This window comes from Alexandromys fortis, unplaced genomic scaffold, assembly GCF_014885135.2.
Source record: "Alexandromys fortis isolate MF-2015 unplaced genomic scaffold, M_Fortis_MF-2015_v1.1 scaffold_386, whole genome shotgun sequence".
NCBI classification, from domain to species: Eukaryota; Metazoa; Chordata; class Mammalia; order Rodentia; family Cricetidae; genus Alexandromys; species Alexandromys fortis.
Window position 1 is genome coordinate 1 of NW_026068260.1, and position 17513 is coordinate 17513.

At 41.3% G+C, this 17513-nt stretch overlaps 1 long non-coding RNA gene across 1 annotated transcript; it reads left to right on the top strand.

Annotated features, from left to right (window-relative positions):
* The first annotated feature begins 9366 nt into the window (after nucleotides 1–9366).
* Nucleotides 9367–10281, top strand: LOC126494388 (uncharacterized). Its single transcript, XR_007589992.1, has 2 exons — nucleotides 9367–9490; nucleotides 9822–10281. It is a non-coding gene; the product is annotated as an uncharacterized lncRNA (long non-coding RNA).
* Nucleotides 10282–17513: the final 7232 nt, after the last annotated feature.

Genomic DNA, 17513 nt, shown 5'->3' on the forward strand with positions numbered 1-17513 from the left:
ACTCTCAACAGAGGAATCTAAAATGGCTGAAAAACACTTAAGGAAATGTTCAACATCCTTAGTCATCAGAGAAATGCAAATTAAAACCACTCTGAGATTCCATCTTACACCTGTAAGAATGGCCAAGATCAAAAACACTGATGACAACTTATGCTGGAGAGGTTATGGGGGAAAAGGGAACACTTCTGCATTGCTGGTGGGATTGCTGGTACAACCCCTTTGGATGTCAGTGTGTGATTTCTCAGTAAATTAGGAAACAACCTTCCTTAAGACCTAATAATACCACTTTTGGGTATATATCTAAAGGATGCTCAATTGTGCCAAAAGGACATGTGCTCAAGTATGTTCATAGCAGCTTTGTTTGTCATTGTTATGGATTTGCTGTGCATCCTGAGCAGCTTGCTGCCGGGTCCCAGTGGCGGCAGGTCCACAAACCAAAGTGGCTGCAGTCAGTCTGGCAGTTTGTTGCTGGATCCTGGTGGCAGCAGACAGTGGGTCCCGGAAAAGTGCAAGTTCCTGGAGAGTGGTGTCGGCAGGCGGTGGATAGGGAGGCACATAAACAAGCACATCGTACAGAATAGAATTGGATATTTATTAGTTGAGTTATGGAGGGGAAAGAAAAAGGGGAGAAGGGGGAGAGGGGGAGAGAGAAGAGAGAGAGGAGGGAGAAATGGGGAGAAGGGGGAGAGAGGAAGAGAGAGAGAGAGAAAGAGAGAAAGAGAAGGAAGAGAGAGAAGAGGACAGAGAGAGAACCAAGATGGTGAGGGAGAGAGAGAGGCTGCATGGAGTGGACCTGGCTTGTCTCTTAAAAAGACAGAATATTACAGTCATAGCTAGAACCTGGAAACAACCTAAATGCCCCTTGATTGAAAAAATGGATTATTAAAATGTGGTACATTTACACAATGGAGTACTACAGAGCAGAAAAAAATAACAGCAGCTTGAATTTTGCAGGAAAATGGATGAAACTAGAAAACATTATTTTGAGTGAGGTAACCGAGACACAGAAAGACAATTATCACATGTACTCACTCATAGGTAGTTTTTAAACATAAAGCAAAGAGAGCCAGCCTACAAGCCACAGTCCCAGAGAATTTAGACAACAATATGGACACTAAGAGAGGTTTGCATAGATCTAATCTACATGGGAAGTATAAAGTATAAAAAGACAAGATCTCCTGAGTAAACTAGGAGCATGGAGACTTTGGGGGAGGATTGAAAGGGTAGGGGAGAGGCAGGGAGGAAAGCAGAAAAAATATAGAGCTCAATAAATATGGGGAAAAAAAAGAAACACGGCTTAGTGCAGACGGATTGCAGTGTTTCTGACCTTTAGTTTCTCAGAGACCTAGAGGATGGATATGGAGTCCCCTGCCATTGTAGTGTCCAGCAAGGACAAGGAAACTGATTCTTTTCTCTCCAACCTTGTGTTTGACCCCTCCTGGCTCTCTTCCCCATCTGTCCTCTTTTTTTTTTTTTCTTTTTTCTTTTTCTGCTCTGCCAGGGCAGGATTCCACAGCACCCTTTAAAGATCTGGAATTTACCAACTCAACCCTTGCTTCTCGTAAACAGCAACCCACAGCCAGGCAGGCACCAAAGAGAAACAATAGGATGCTATCCATGGGCTGGCAGCATCAAAGAGGGCTCATTGCAACAACACACCGCTTGCCCTGAGTGATGATTGCATGACCCTCCCCCATCCCAGCCTAGGAACATCCTCTCCAAAGGCCCTGAAGTAGATGGGCTTATTCCCAACCATGCAGAACCCAGGGATTAAGTCACTGATCTCAGAGGTCTCTGGCAGAGGATTGTTTTAAATTTAGATCTTTCTAGAATTGAGCAGTAATTGAATTAGCCGGTGGTATCATTTGTGGAAAAGGAAAAGAAGCTGAAGATGGAACTAAGAGGAATAGCTTGTCCTTTCTTATGGCATCTTGAAGAGCAAGGCCTTGTTGGAAGGATGGAGCTGGAGCTGGAGGGGTCCTTGGTTCGAGTGGGATTTGGAGCTAACGATGAGAGTGTCCTGCTTAGGGGTAAAAATGCTCCATCAGTGTGTGAGCTACTTGGAGACACAATCTGTCCCTGTGAGTTAAGGCCTTCCAGTACAACCAAGCTTCAAAGAAATGCCAGATAGCTCCGTTCTCCAAGTGCCCTTGGGTTAGTTAATTCTGCTTCCCTGTGATCTCTGCTTATCTCCCAGTTATCAATGCCCCAAGCTGGCTCTCCTCCTAAATTCTACACTAGGCTTCCTCAATCTAATGTGGTGCCTCAGATGACCTTTCCTTCCTTCCTCTGCAATGCCAACTCCATTTTGATTCTCTACTAGAAAATTGAAACCTGAGGTGTGGACTGGAAGAAAAGAGACACTACTCTCGTTTCTATACATTTCCCCTGCATCTAGCCCCACTGTAGAGTGTTTCCGAAGGTGAGAGGCGAGGTCTCTGTTCTTGGGCTTGCCACGTACAAGAAAGGAAAATTACAATCAACTCTGTCTTCCTCTTACAATGACCTCATCATACATTCCAAAGCATGGGGAGCCTTCAGCACTCAGCCCCAAGGCCTCTATCTGTGAGTCCATTTTAACCCACGGTGCTTGGAGCGACAGTATGTCAGTGCGTCATCATTGGTTCTGTATCCTGTGAAATACAGACTTCAGGAAAGGAATGCTTCAATAAAAAAGATAGCAGACTGCTCGCCCATGGGGAAGTCCTCCAAACTAAGACCTGTGCACTGTAACTCCTGGCCTGATAATATGACTTTGACATATGGGCTTAGGACACTTTTTAGATTGTTTTTTTATTTAATGTATATTGATATTTTGCCATGGGTGTCAAGTCCCCTGGAACTAGAATTATAGACAGTTGTGAGCTGCCATATGAGCTATAGAAGTTGAATCTGGCTCTTCTGGAACAGCAGGTAATACTTGTAACCACTGAGGCATCTCACCAACCTTATTTTTTTTTATTTTTTGAGTGTGTGTGTGTGTGTGTGTGTGCACATACATGCACATGAATACATTGCACTCAAAAGTCAAAAAAGGCATTGAATCTTCTAGAACTGGAGTTACAGTTATAAACTTCCCAGTGTAGGCGCTAGGAAATAAACTTGGGTTCTCTAGAAAAAAAATAAGTAAATGGTTTTTAAAAAAATAAAACAAAGTCTTTAAAGAGGGAGTAAGACAGTCATAGATTAAAGGAATAGAGAAAAATAAGCCATGTAAAGATGGAACATACACAGAAAGTCTGGCTTATGGATATTATGTATATGATTGTGTTTTCTTTGAAACTTTTGACTGTGAATGAGTACAGAGAGACATTGGAAAAGAGGTTCTGCTTTTGTTTCCACAGAAGAGGAGAACCTGTGGATTCCTTCCAGATGAATGTGGTTTGCTGGACCAAGAGCCTCCGAAAAGTTCACTGTGAACACCCAAAACTACTCCACCCAACAAAAAGCAGAAAACGGTCTGGAGAGAACTACACCAAGTTTTTTAATATTGATAATCTCTGAGAGATTACACAGGTATCTGATGAAAACCCTGTCATTTTTCTAAACCAACTACAAGAGACCATGGTTCAATATACTTGACTGGACCCAGCCTCCGCAAAGGAAGCCACAGTCCGGGTCACTCATTTCATTTCTCAGTCAGCACCAGATATTAAAAAGAAATTTCAAAAATCTGAGGAGGGCCCCCAAATTCCCATACAGAAATTGGTGAAAATGGCCTTTACAGTTTTTAATGCCCAAGAAGAGGCAGCTGAGTTCTCTTGACAGACAAGGCTGTAACACATGCTCTAAGCCCAAGCCCTAGCAGCTGCCCTGAGGCCACTGGGACCAACCCCCCCCCCAACAAGGAGGACAAGGGAAGTCAAGCATGAGGCTCCTTCCTGCCAGAACTCAGCCTATGTCAACTCCACCTTAATAGCCTCATGAGTTCCTACCCCAGACTGTCCTGCCCCTATTCTCCCTTGTCCAGATCCCAAAATATGGGCTATTTCCACCCCTGCGGTTGCTACTCACCACCAGCCAGTCCTAGTTTGCCTTAAAGACCCTTCTTCCCTCCCTTCCAGACCCCAGTTTCTTATTTCTGAAACCCACCACCGAGGCCTTAAGTCTATTATCACTTGCCTTCTATTCCAGGGTCTTTTAATTCCTGTCGACTCACCCTGAAACACTCCCGTCCTTGCCATATGTAAGCCTGCCGGTGCTTACCATTTGGTTCAAGACCTCCACCTCATAAATGAGGCAGTTATTCCAATTAAAACAGTGGTTAACAACCCACACAATCTCCTGTCTAATGTTCCTCCTGCAACCTCCCAGTTTACTGTTGTGTACCTGAAAGATGCCTTCTTTACTGTTCCTTTACACCCTGACTCATACTTCCTCTTTGCCTTCACCTGGGAAGAGGACCCTTGACACCCAGTCCTCCAGACAGCTTACAAGGACTGCTCTCCCTCAGCGTTTTCAGGACAACTCCCATTTCTTTGGCCAAACCCTGGTTCAGGATCTCTCAAGCTTTGACCCCAGTCCTAGCACACTTCTCCAGTATGGTGATGATCTCCTCCTCTGCAGTCCCACATTGCCTCTGTCCCAACAGGCCACCTCTTGGCTTTTGAACTTCCTTGGATCCCTGGGATATAGAGTTTCACCAGCCAAGACTCAGCTTAATGTTCTTCCACAGTTGTGTATTTGGATGTTTAACTCAGTCCAAGATCTAAGACCCTCACCTCTGACAGGGTCCAGGCCCTGTGGGATTCACAGCCCCCAACCACAGTGGCTCTTATTCATTTTTTTGGATTCAGATTATTGCATCAGTGGAGAGGCTTAACAGGGTGCAGGAACTTTTCAGTCTGTGCAGATGGAAAGGCAGGTTGATGTTCCATGATCTGAGTTCAAGTTTCCACTGTTGCTCCATCCTGACTCTGTTTCCAGGGTTTGTGATTATATCTTGGGATCCTGGACAACTCTTATTAAGTCTTTCTAAGATTGAAGTTTAATGTTTAGAAAATGAGAAAAAAAATACCTTGAGCTTATTTGAAGATGTTTGCACACTATAAACTGGCATCACTTGTCTGATGGAGAAAAAACCACTATCACCACTTGGAACAGAGTGTCTGCTCCAGAAACAAATTATGAAAACAAAGCAGGAATGTGTAACACACACTCCTAAATGAGGTCCAGAAAGTAGAGAAAGATATTGACCTGAACTAGGTGAAATTCCATCTACACACTCAGTGTATACGTAAATCTACTAGTTAGCTTTTTATTTTAAACCCCATTTCTATTTTTAAAACAAAACAGAATACATTTAAAAAATACTAAAACTTAGCATGCAAACTTGTTGGGACCCACTTTTTTGGGGTGACTTCTGCCGCCATCCTAGCCATGGTGGGCTTGTAAGTTCCAGGGTAGGAACATGAAGATTAGAAAAGCTAGGAAGGAGGAAAAGAGATAAGAAAGAAACACAGAGACATAGGATAGTGCCAGGAGGGCAACTCAATGCCTCCAGCACACTGAGTTCACCTGTGTTTATTTTCCATACATTTTATACCCCAATACAAAAGGGGGTGAAGAAGGCAAAATGCTGCTTTAACAGGATACAAAGGACAACTAGAACAGTTACTTGCTTCAATATGTTGAGACATCAAGTTATTATTTCTTGAGGAAAGTATTTGATGCTTTACCCACCCTAGACCAAGTATCCTGAAGGCAGCCACTCCCTAGGTCATTCCTCCTATTTCAAAAGAAGGAGCAGAAATATGCTTGAATTCTCTGACCTTTGTTCAGGGTGGAGAGGATCCACCTCTATGGGCCATCTTAATGTCCAAGTGACCCCACACTAGGTCTGGGCGTGTAGCCATAGTTGTTGTCAGTAACCTCAAACTCTCTGACCCTCCGACAAGGTGGGGATAGGCTCACATTTTTGGGCCTCCACACAAACTAATAAAAGCTGCCTTCAAAACATGGACTATCACTTCAAAAAGGTTAGTACATACTATTTAATTCTTGATATTTAGTGAAAATATAGATTTAAATGTCAAAAGCACATATAGTATATTATGGAAGCATATTTGTTGTAGAATTTCAAATCATTAGAATAGAAAATAAAGTAAAACATCTTTGACTCAACAAAATAGAAGAAAATGAATACAATAGGAAAAATTTTAAATGAGAGACAAAATAAGATAATAGAATTTTTAAAGCATGAATTTTGAATGGGTTAAACTCTAAATAAGATTTTAAGTAATTGGATAAAAAGAAAAATACATCTCTAGAATTCTTAAGAGAAGGAGAAAATATGTGAGAGACAAAACATTTAGAAAAAGTAGCAAGTGGTGTTTGTTAGGTATTTAGGCATCTGTACTGACCTGACCTTGCGGTATATGCCCTCAGCTGTAATCTGTGAACATTCACTACGTTCCCTTGTAAAAGGGCCCTACCCACCTCCCATCTCTCTTTTTCTCTGTTTCCTTCCTTCCTTCCTTCTGTCTGTCTGTCTGTCTGTCTCTCTTTCTTGTCTCTCTTCTTCTCTGCCACTCCTGTCTCAGAGGCCAGTCTCCCTCCTCCCCTCCCTTCTTTCCCATGCCCTTTCCCCCAATTAAAAACCCTCCACCTGAGCTCTGTCACATGGTGTTTCTCTCTCACACCACTGTTTTTCCCTAAATTACAACAGTGTAACTCATGCTAAGACTAGATGAGAGTCCAATAAAAATGCTATTGACAAATGATATTATATGCAATGATTTCATCTCAATTCTACATAATAAATAACCCATGAATTACCTTTAAAACAACAGGACATCAAAATATATAAATCCCATCTTCTAATAAGAGGAGAATGAGAAAAATTGAAAACGAAACTCTGTTGGTGATTTTCTTTACTTAACCCTGCTTTTGGGTTTTCATGTTACTGTTGCTTTGCTCTTTTTTAGCTTTCTTCCGCCATCTAGTGTTTGATGAGCACCATTGCTTCTACCGTGAGTGTTTACTAGAGTTATCAATCCAGGGCACATGAGAGTCTATAGACCCCCAAAGAGCAAAGAAACTGAATTAAAGGACTTTCACAGCTCATGCCACCTTGGAGCAGAAGCAGTGACCACTTGAGTCATTCATGACGTTAGAGAGGACTAATCTCAACAGTTGCCAGGGCCTATGTTCTCTGTTCCTGCCTTAACCCAGGAGTAGAACTAAGCCTCTCTCATTCCTAGGAGAGTATTAACAATTATTTTACTCAGAGTTACTCCATCAAGAATATATTGTGTTCTGGTGTTTGTTGATATTCTTCTCAGGATACACAGAGGCCTATGCCATCCTGACAAAAGTTCAAAGGGATGAAATTTCTCCCTTCTGAGACTTAGCAGCCTCTAGAGTAGCCAAGCAGAAGTCATTTACAGGTGTAAACTTTTAAGAGACTTAAAAGCTCTTTCCAAACAAGGGAAAACTGCCCCTTGTTGTCTTATATGAAATGCTAAATCTAGAGTTCTTCTAAATCTAGCAACAGGACCTTACTTTTTGTCTTGAATGCCTTCCTCACTTTACTTTCAGGCACTGTTAGTGTAACCATACAAAATGTTAAAGCAGTCAAGCTATTTACAGCTCTCCTGTGTCATGGTTAATATTTTATTTTAGCCTATAGTTGATCTTCCGCTTTCCCATGGCGGGCTCCGCCAGCCCGCCCGGGGGATTGTTTGTAGCCGCCCTCATGGCGGGCTCCCTCCGCCAGTCCGCCCGGGGACCATTTGTAGCCTCTCTCTAATTGTTTTTTAAGAATAACATTGGTGCCACGTGACTCCCGAACTGGGTTCTTTTCCACTTCGCCGGCCTACGACCCACGTGTTCCCTGGATGCAGCTCCTCCAAACAACAGATCAACTAATCGTGAGTGTCCCCATCTCGGCCAGCTTAACCATCTCTTCTAACTCGAGGGTTTGACCGTTGAGCTCCCGGCAACCCTTCACGGTTTTTAGGGATGGGGGAACCTCCAACCGCGGGCCTTCAGGGCCTCGGTTCCCTTCGCTGGCATTCAATTCGGCTTGTCTCCTGTGTTAAGCCTCAGCTCACCCGCGCCTGGAGGCCCGGGGTCTCCAGTTCTCTCTTTTTCTTTTTTTCCTTGCTTTTCTCTTCCTTCCTTCTTTCGTCGTAACTGCTGCTACGGTGCAGCACGCTGCTACGGTGCAGCCACGCCGCTACGGTGCGGCCTGACCTTGGCTGAATCCCTCCTGCCCGGGAATCGCTCTCCCGTCGGAGGCTCGAGTCGATTCAGCCAGGTTATAACATCCCCCCCTATGGAATCGGACGCCATTCCATAGGGCCAGCGGATGTTCGTGCCATCTGCATCTCGCCTTAACGGGGAGCCGTTCTCGTTGTAGGCTTGAGGTGCCACGGTTTTTGCAGGTGTTTGCACGGCCTTGACCACGGGAGCCAATCCATCCAGACCTATCACTCTGGCCTCATCTTTTAATGCCTCACACTTATCAGTTTTTGTCCAAAATGGCCCCATTAAACTATACATGGCCGTTTTTCGGTTCCAGCCTTTTGCCCCTCCACCCTGCGGCTTTTGTTATGGCTTGGCGGGCTTTCCAACTGAGCAGACTACACATGGCGGTCACCATCTTGGCTGGAGGCCAGATGGGTCAGGTGACCTTTTCGCCACCATCTTGGCTGAGAGCCAGGTCATGTGACCACACTCTCCCGGTTTTACCCTGCCTTCTCACCAGGTTTTCACCAAACTCCTTATGCTAACTCTGTTAAATGTGTTTTGAGCAATGGTCAAATGCCTTTGATAGGGCCCATCAGAGGCATCCACGTTGCCCAATTCTTGTTCACTCTCTCTATGTATAATTGTTTATTACATCTTATTTCAGACTACAAAACATGAGTCTTGTATTTTAAACTGGTATGTACCTTTAAGTCTCTTAAGCTGTTCTTTACCATTGTCAGTTTTGCCGCTAACCTTATATTTCAAGCAGTTTTTCCCTCTATCTTTTTACAAATGTAAATCTTACCTGTTATGAGCCAATTTGGTCAAGCTCAGACCCAACTTTCCAAACAAATTCTATACTATAGTTATACCTGATAAACAGCCCTCAACTGCTCAGAGATCTGGGGAATGTGATATTTAAGTGTTTGATTATTTAAAAAAAAAACTTTTAACAACGACAAAAGAGACAGGTTGGCTCCTAGCAGCAGCTTTCTGCTCCCTCCAAAGAAGACAGTCACACGCAGAACAACGTCCTTCTGCATCTCGCTTCGACTGCAGAGCGCTGACCATTGGGAAAACCTGCCTTTCATCTAAACTAAAGATCTCTAGACGTGGACGGAATCAACGGAATCGACAGCCTAGCTGCTCAGGTCAAGGTAGGCCTGTCTTCCTACAGATTTCTTAGCCCACAGGATCTTCTGGAGCCTGGCAGGCCCTGCGCTAAACAGCAAAGCTCAAGTGCAACCTTCAGCGACCATGGAGGACCCAAAAAAGAGTAGCTCTGGGTGCCAACCAAGTAAGTTCTCTGTCATTTTTTAATCAGTTACTCAAGTAAAATCTTATCCTTCTCAAAGATCTCTGACAGTCTGACAGCTGAGAGGTTTCGCCAGGTTGAGGTTTTACAAGGTGACCTCACCAAATTTCAAACCAAATTTATCTCTTATGCTACAGTCATTATATGTCTAAAACTTCTGTTTTCACAAACCCAAGGAGTTCTCATGAGTTCCAGGGAGCCAAATCAAGAAATCCATCTTAAACAGGTCAGATACCCCCTCAATTCCCTGGTCCTAAAATTTTTTCCTTTTAACCTTAATTTGACTTTGTTCTTTGTTCTGCCAATAACTTAGGGACTCCAGACATTTCCCATGCCACAGACATCGGTCAGAAGCAAAGAGACCAGCTATGCCAGGATGGTCCCAGCACCCCAGCCTTCTCTCGCACCCCCCCCAAGACGACGCCCACAATCAGCCGGAAGCAGTCTTGAGAATTCGCCGCCCCAATTCCTTCAAACTGAAGTGTCTAATTTGCTTTTTATCAAAAGCAAGATGTGGGAATGATATTCTTGGGTCCCTGCCCTAGCCACGCCCACTCCCATAACCTCTGACCCACCCATCGCCATCTTGGGACCTCTCTCTCTCTCTTTCTGCTTCCTTGGCGTGCGCACGCGTTTTCTCTCTCTCTCTCTCTCTCTCTCTCTCTCTCTCTCTCTCTCTCTCTCTTCTTTTATCTCTCCTCTCTCCTTTTATCTCTTTTCTCTGTCTTTCTTTCTCCCCCTTCCTTAATAAATACTTATGGCTATTTCCTGTGTTTACGTGTCTGTTACCTGCCGCCACCGTGGGCCAAGGAAGCGTGCCCTCCTGTAGCCGCTTTCCCATGGCGGGCTCCGCCAGCCCGCCCGGGGGATCGTTTGTAGCCGCCCTCATGGCGGGCTCCCTCCGCCAGTCCGCCTGGGGACCGTTTGTAGCTGCTCTCACATCGTTTTTTAAGAATAACAACAGTATATAGTTTTGTATTGGGGCTGGAACTCTCTTATTTAGACAAAAGGAGGAGGTGCTGTGGGAACTTCTTCAGCCAATAGCCTTTAAGATAGCAGCCCACTTCGGTGTGGTCTCTTGTATTATAAATGCAGATATAAAGCTGGTATGGCCTCTCTCTCTTGGCTGCTGGATTTGGTTCCTGTTCCCTGCTCATGCAGAGGACTGTTCATCTGCGAGTCTACCTCTAAATAAAAAACCCTTTATCATGCCCCTTTCTGAGCTAATGTGGAATTACTTTATCATGATCTGTTATATCCATAACTCTAGCACTCATTGTTATCCTCTTAGAGTTCAATAAAATGTTTGTTCATTTATTCTTTAAAATTCCTTGAATTTGGAGGTAATATTTGTGATTGTTCTTTTAAGTCTTGCATTCTAAGCTTCATTTCCATTAAAAATAATTCTATAGGATTAGTGGTTAGTTGAGAGACAAGCTTCTTGGTCATTTGTGGTTTTGTGATTTGATCTGGACATGTGGACTTCTTTTTTGGTAGTATGTTTGATGTGAGAATCTGGCCTGTCTTAGAGCAGGCCAGTGAAGAGTCTGTGTGTCTGGAACAGGGCCAGATAAAGCTGGTAGATGAGCTGTTTAACTGGATGAGGCAAAGATATTTTCTAGTAGAATGGCTTATTAACTTCACAGCAGTCCTGTGTTCCTCTTACCAACAACTCCAAACTATTCCACATTTCTCCTGTAAACTAATTCTAGGGGCCCACAATTCTCAAAGACAGTTTTATTATAAAAGCAACCCTAGTTCTTTATAACAATTTTCTGCATTAGTTTTCTTATTTTGGTGACCAAAGTGACTTGAAGAAGGAGTGGTTTATCATGACTCATGGTATAAGGGATACAGTCTGTCATATCAAGAAAGACATGCTGGTGACCATATTGTTCCTTATTCGGGAAACAGAGAAGTAGGTACTAGCATCCAGCTTGCCCTTCCCTTTTCCCTTTTAATTCCTTCCAGAATACACAGCCCATGGGTTGGTGCTACTCACATTCAAACATACCTGAAACACCTTCACAGACCCACCCAGAGGTGTGTCTCCCATGGGATTCCAAATTCAGTCAAGTTGATAATGAAGATTAATCAACACAAATTGTTCTGGGGAACAAATTTGTTTCACTATGTCAGTCAAGAGAGCCTTCAATTCAGAAGTCTCCTGCCACAGCTTCTGAAATCAACACTACACACAACTCACTGCTGCCATTTGTGTGGAGAAACAAATACATTATTCCTTTCTACTCAGACATACCTCAGGAGTTCTAGACAAATCTTTTTTGGGGAAAAGTATTTTATTTCAACTATCTTTGTGGTATGAATGTTTATAAATTATAAAGTAGAAAGGAACTTCAAACCTGCTAGACTTCATATGAATGACGGTTATGAATGTTAAATGTTATGAATTTGTTATCTTCTCAAATCTAATGTCTTTGAGCCATTGTTCAATTTTTATACTGCTTTATCTCTTGCTTGAAATCAAATGAACGTACAAATTGATATTCTTGGGTCCCTGCCCTAGCCACGCCCACTCCCATAACCTCTGACCCGCCCATCGCCATCTTGGGACCTCTCTCTCTCTCTTTCTGCTTCCTTAGCGTGCGCACGCGTTTTCTCTGTCTCTCTCTTCTTTTATCTCTCCTCTCTCCTTTTATCTCTTTTCTCTGTCTTTCTTTCTCCCCCTTCCTTAATAAATACTTATGGCTATTTCCTGTGTTTACGTGTCTGTTACCTGCCGCCACCGTGGGCCAAGGAAGCGTGCCCTCCTGTAGCCGCTTTCCCATGGCGGGCTCCGCCAGCCCGCCCGGGGGATCGTTTGTAGCCGCCCTCATGGCGGGCTCCCTCCGCCAGTCCGCCTGGGGACCGTTTGTAGCTGCTCTCACATCGTTTTTTAAGAATAACAACATATACAATAAGAACAAATATCAAGTATAAAATTTGGAATTACAACCAACATAAACAATATCAAGCAAGAAAGATAGACTGAATGTTTTAATAATTATCATATCCTAAGGAGTCTAAGTCTTGTATTAGAATTGCCTTGGCTAAGTCAAGAGAGGAAAGTAACTACAAATATCTAGTCTTCAACCCCATCGAAGACCTGAGAAGGGAAATAACATTACTTGAGTAAACACGAATTGCAATCAAACAACTTCCAAAATGTGCAATAAATGATAGAGACAAGTGACTACCTGGGCATTCACGCAAAGTCTCATTTGCAATGTTGGAGCAACCAACTTTGACTAAGACCTAGAGTAAGTGACAGACCATTTTTAGGGGCATAAACAATATCAAGCAAGAAAGATTTTTGAAAGAAAAATTTTCAAAATTATCTTGCCATGTCTTGGTAAGGTTTGGCAGTCTTTTTTCTTGTATCCTGCTTGTTCAGTCCAGGCACCATGCATTTTGTCAGTGGTGGAGGTATGGGCAGTTCTTTGCCCAAAGGCCAGTTTTGCTAAGGCGAAAACAAGCTCCAAGTAGAGTGTCTTTAGTGCCCAACATTCTCTTGGGAATAAATCTGTGCTGCCAGGAGTAATCATGTCTCATGTCAACAAAACCCTAAGTTATTTAAATGCCATATTCTACAGTTCTTGGAAGTGATTGAGGATTACCTATCCATGCAGAATACAATCTCTATGTATCTAAAGAACCTGGTTAGTCTAACTGTAAGTATGACAAACATGGATGACTATTGACCTATAATTTTTAATATCTTTATATAGCTTAAGGACTAAGGCTTCATATTAGAATATTAGACAATCCTTAAACAACTGTATAGCAAATGAGAACAATGATCTCAAAATGTAAACACTGTATAAGTATCTTGATCATAAGTAAAACTGTATATTGCAATATGATAAGTAGATCCCAAAATTGTATATACAAAATGTCTTAAACAGATGTTGAAACATGCATGCATACAATATGACAACATAACTTTGCATAGGTGTACAAATATTGTAAACAGAAATAGGTGCATATTCAATATAACAACTATAATTTGGACTTGTATCAATATACAAGAATTTATACCAATGTATATTGTCCATAAATAATAGTTCATAAGTATTCACTCTATTACCCACTAATATTACTAGTGTGAGTAAGTTCACACTAATCTATCTGTTATTCCATTCAATTTCCTTTTTTTAAGGAGATCCCTGAGCTTATATAATTTCCACCTCAACCCCCAGGTCTATACCAATTATAACTAATCACTAATTGATGTCCCTAATCCTGAGGACAGACTCTGTTAAGAGAGGGGATGTTATCAAGCCCAAATTCAAGGTAGAGATAGAAAAATTCAAAAGAACACAAGTGAAATGAAGATGGAATTGAGAAAATCAATATACCAATTATCAAACACTGGGGGAAGCATTACAAGTAGAAATAAATCAAGCAAAAGATAAACTATCATGATGTAAAAATAGAGAACCAAGACCAAACATGCAAAATTTACAAAAAGAGTACTAACTCAAAGAAATGGTCATATAGGAAATGTGGGACACTATCAAGAGACCTAATCTTCAAATTACAGACATGGGTGGCTGTAACATGAGGGCTGGCTTGTTGGGGTTCAGAGGAATTCCAGGTCAATGACACAGAATAGATCTTTAACAAGATAATAGACAAAAACGTCCCCAAGCTAAGGGAAGACATACCCACATAAATAAAAGAAGCACACACTACCCTAACTAGACAAAACCAGAAGAGGAACTTCCATGACTTATCATGTTAAAACAACAATTCAGTTGTAGGCCTGTTCAACTTATATAAGTCATTAAGATAATAAGTCACATGAATGTTTTTAAAGATAAAAATCACATGATTGTCTCTATAGAAGAGGAGAAATATTTTGGCAAAATCCAATATGCTTTCAAGACAAAAGTCCTAGAAAGAGTAGGACAAGAGAGAACATACCTCAATATATAAAGATTGTTTATGGCAAACCCACAGCCAACATTATCTGAAATGGAGAAAAACTCAGAACAAACCCATTAAAATCAGGAATCCCTCTATCCTTCACTCTTTTTCAATATGGTGCTTAAAACAATAGCCTAAACAATAAGGCAATAGAAGGAAATTAAAGAGATACAGTTAGAAAAAACAATCAAATTTTCTTGATTTTTATATGATATGCTGTTATACATGAGAGGTCTCAAAATTCTACTAGAAAACTTCTAGAAAAAAAATTAACAATTTTTGGCAAAGTACAAAATTAAGTTACAAATATTGGTAGTTTTCTATATATACCACCACCAACATACATGAAAGACACCAGACACACATGCACATTTACAAAATAAATAAAGACAATGAAATGCTTTAGAATAACCTTGCCTTCAAATCTCTGAAGAAAGATATTAAGAAAGACACTAGAAAATGTAAAGAAATCGTGTGTTCATGGATCGGTAGAATTAATATTGTGAAAATAACCAGCCTACCAAGAGTAATTTATAGCTTCAATGCAACCTGAAGCAAAATATCCGCAACATGATTCACAAATATAGAAAAACAATCCTAAAATTCATATGCACTGAAAGAAACCTTAGATAACCAAAGCAGTCAGAAAAAAAATAACACTGGAGGGATTGCCATCCAGACTTTTAAATATATTATAGAGCTATAATGATTAAAAAAAAAAACACAGACAAAAGAAATGTAGACCAGTGGAAAGAAATGGAAGACTCAGAAGACTCAAAAATGAGTACATATAACTACAGCCATCTGATATTTGATAAAAAGCCAAAAACATTCACCAGAGAAAAGAGTATCTTCAACAAATGATGCTGGAAAAACTGAATGTCTGAATGCAGAAGAATGAAAACAGACCTATATCTATTCGTCTGCAAAAAAAAAAAAAAAAAAAAAAAAAANAAAAAAAAAAAAAAAAAAAAAAAAAAACCCGAAACAAAACAACAACAAAAAACCCCAAGTGAACCATAGGCCTCCCTTTGAAACTTAAATTGCTAAAAACCACTAGAAGAAAACACAGGTTACATCCTAGGTGATAGAGGTATAGGAAAGGACTTTCTGAATAGGATTCCATTTTCCAGGAATTATGGTCAATATTTGACAAGTGGGACCTCAAAGAACTAAAACACTCTGTATAGCTAAGGAAACAATGGATCAAAAAACAAAGGATGAAAAAGTATGAGAAGGGACAAAGAACACTAAGGTTGATTGATGAAGCCTCAGGAAATCAAATTATTTTATATTTACCTAAAATTATTTACCAGGACACATAGTATACATGTATGCATATATATAATATATATACATTATATAATGTAATATAAATCTGTGTGTATATATAGCTCCAACAATGTTATACCACTTGGGCTAGCAATGATTTCTACAAGAGCCATAGATTACCCAAACCCCTAGTCCCTGGTATAAGAAACTTTCATTTGAATTCTTGGTGAAGGTATTCCAAAGGACTTCCTAAAACAATGTATGTTATTGCTATTTCTCTTGGTTGCCTCTCTGAGGTTGAAGTTAAGTCCCCAGAAAGTACTATGTAAATTGTCAAGGGAGAAAAGCAACCAGTGGTCCTCAGCAGCTGTAACATCTATGAACCACAAAGTAACCAGCCTGGAGAGATAAAGGTGAAATAAGTGGAAGCCACACGTTGGTACTAACCAAGTGCTTTCTAATTGGACTTAAAGTTGGCTCAGGTGGGAAATCACGCCTGGCACTAGAAACATAGACAACCGCCCCAGGCTAGTGAGGCCATAGACCTTAGAGATAATCTGCTATTGCCACTTGGATATACCACAACAACTCCTAACTACATTCGAAATTTTATCACGTCCACAGAGAAGGATAGCTATCACCCCTCAACGAAGAAGCTTCTCTCTACAACAAATGGAGACCATCACAGAAAACAACTGAACATAGTACAGGGGTCAGCAGGTCATGTCTCTCATCTGCACCTATGACTCAGAGGACGTCTCAGAAAGAGGGGCAGAAAGATTGTAAGAGCAAGTATAACTAATGCTTCCACAATGGTGTGTCAACACAGAAGGAGGAAATCTCACAGGGTCCCACACCTAAGCAAAGAATTACAGGACACTAATGACTGCTGAGACAGGGGGATTGGCTTCTCCCAGGGATGAGCACCCTAGCTGGTTGTCCAATTAAAGTGGTCAGTCCTGAACCACATACACACAAACACCAAAAAAACCTCACTGAGTGGTATTTATATATCACGTCAAGCCATGTCACATTCTCACCAATAGACAGTTCACCTGAGGAAAAACACTAGATAGGGAAGCTGTAGAATTAAATGAAATCATAAATCAAATGGACCTAGCAGACATCTACAGCATATTCCACTCAAACGGTAGAGAATATACTTTCTCCCCAGCAGCTGTGGGAATGTCCCTTAAAATAGGCTACGTATTAGGGCACAAAGCAAGCCCCAGCAAGAGCAGGGAACTTGGAATCACATCCTGAAATCAAATGCAAGATGCAATCTACTTGACAGCCATTCATTAATGATGGGTATCAACAACAAAAGGCAGAAAGAAAGTACACAGATTCATGGAAGAGGAACGAAACATGAGGAAACCAATTGGGTGGAGCAAGAAATCAAGAGGGAAATTTAGAAATTCCAGAAGTGAAGGAAATAAAATCATAGTATGCCAAAATCTACAGAATACAATGAAAGCAGTCGTGAGCAGAGTTTGCAGCACTAGGTCCCTACATAAGAAAATAGAGAGATCTCAAATTAACAGCTTCCTGATGAACCTGAGGGCCCTAGAAAACCAAGGACCATGATGACCCAAAATGAACAAGTGAGAAGAAAAACAAAATCAAGACTGAAATTAATGTAACAAAAAATGACATGAAAAAAATCAAAGAAGCAAGAATTAATACTCTGATAAGATTAATGAGATTGAAAAACCTGTAGCCACATTAACAGAGAGGAGAGAGAGAAAGTGTGTGTGTGTGTGTGTGTGAGAGAGAGAGAGAGAGAGAGAGAGAGAGAGAGAGA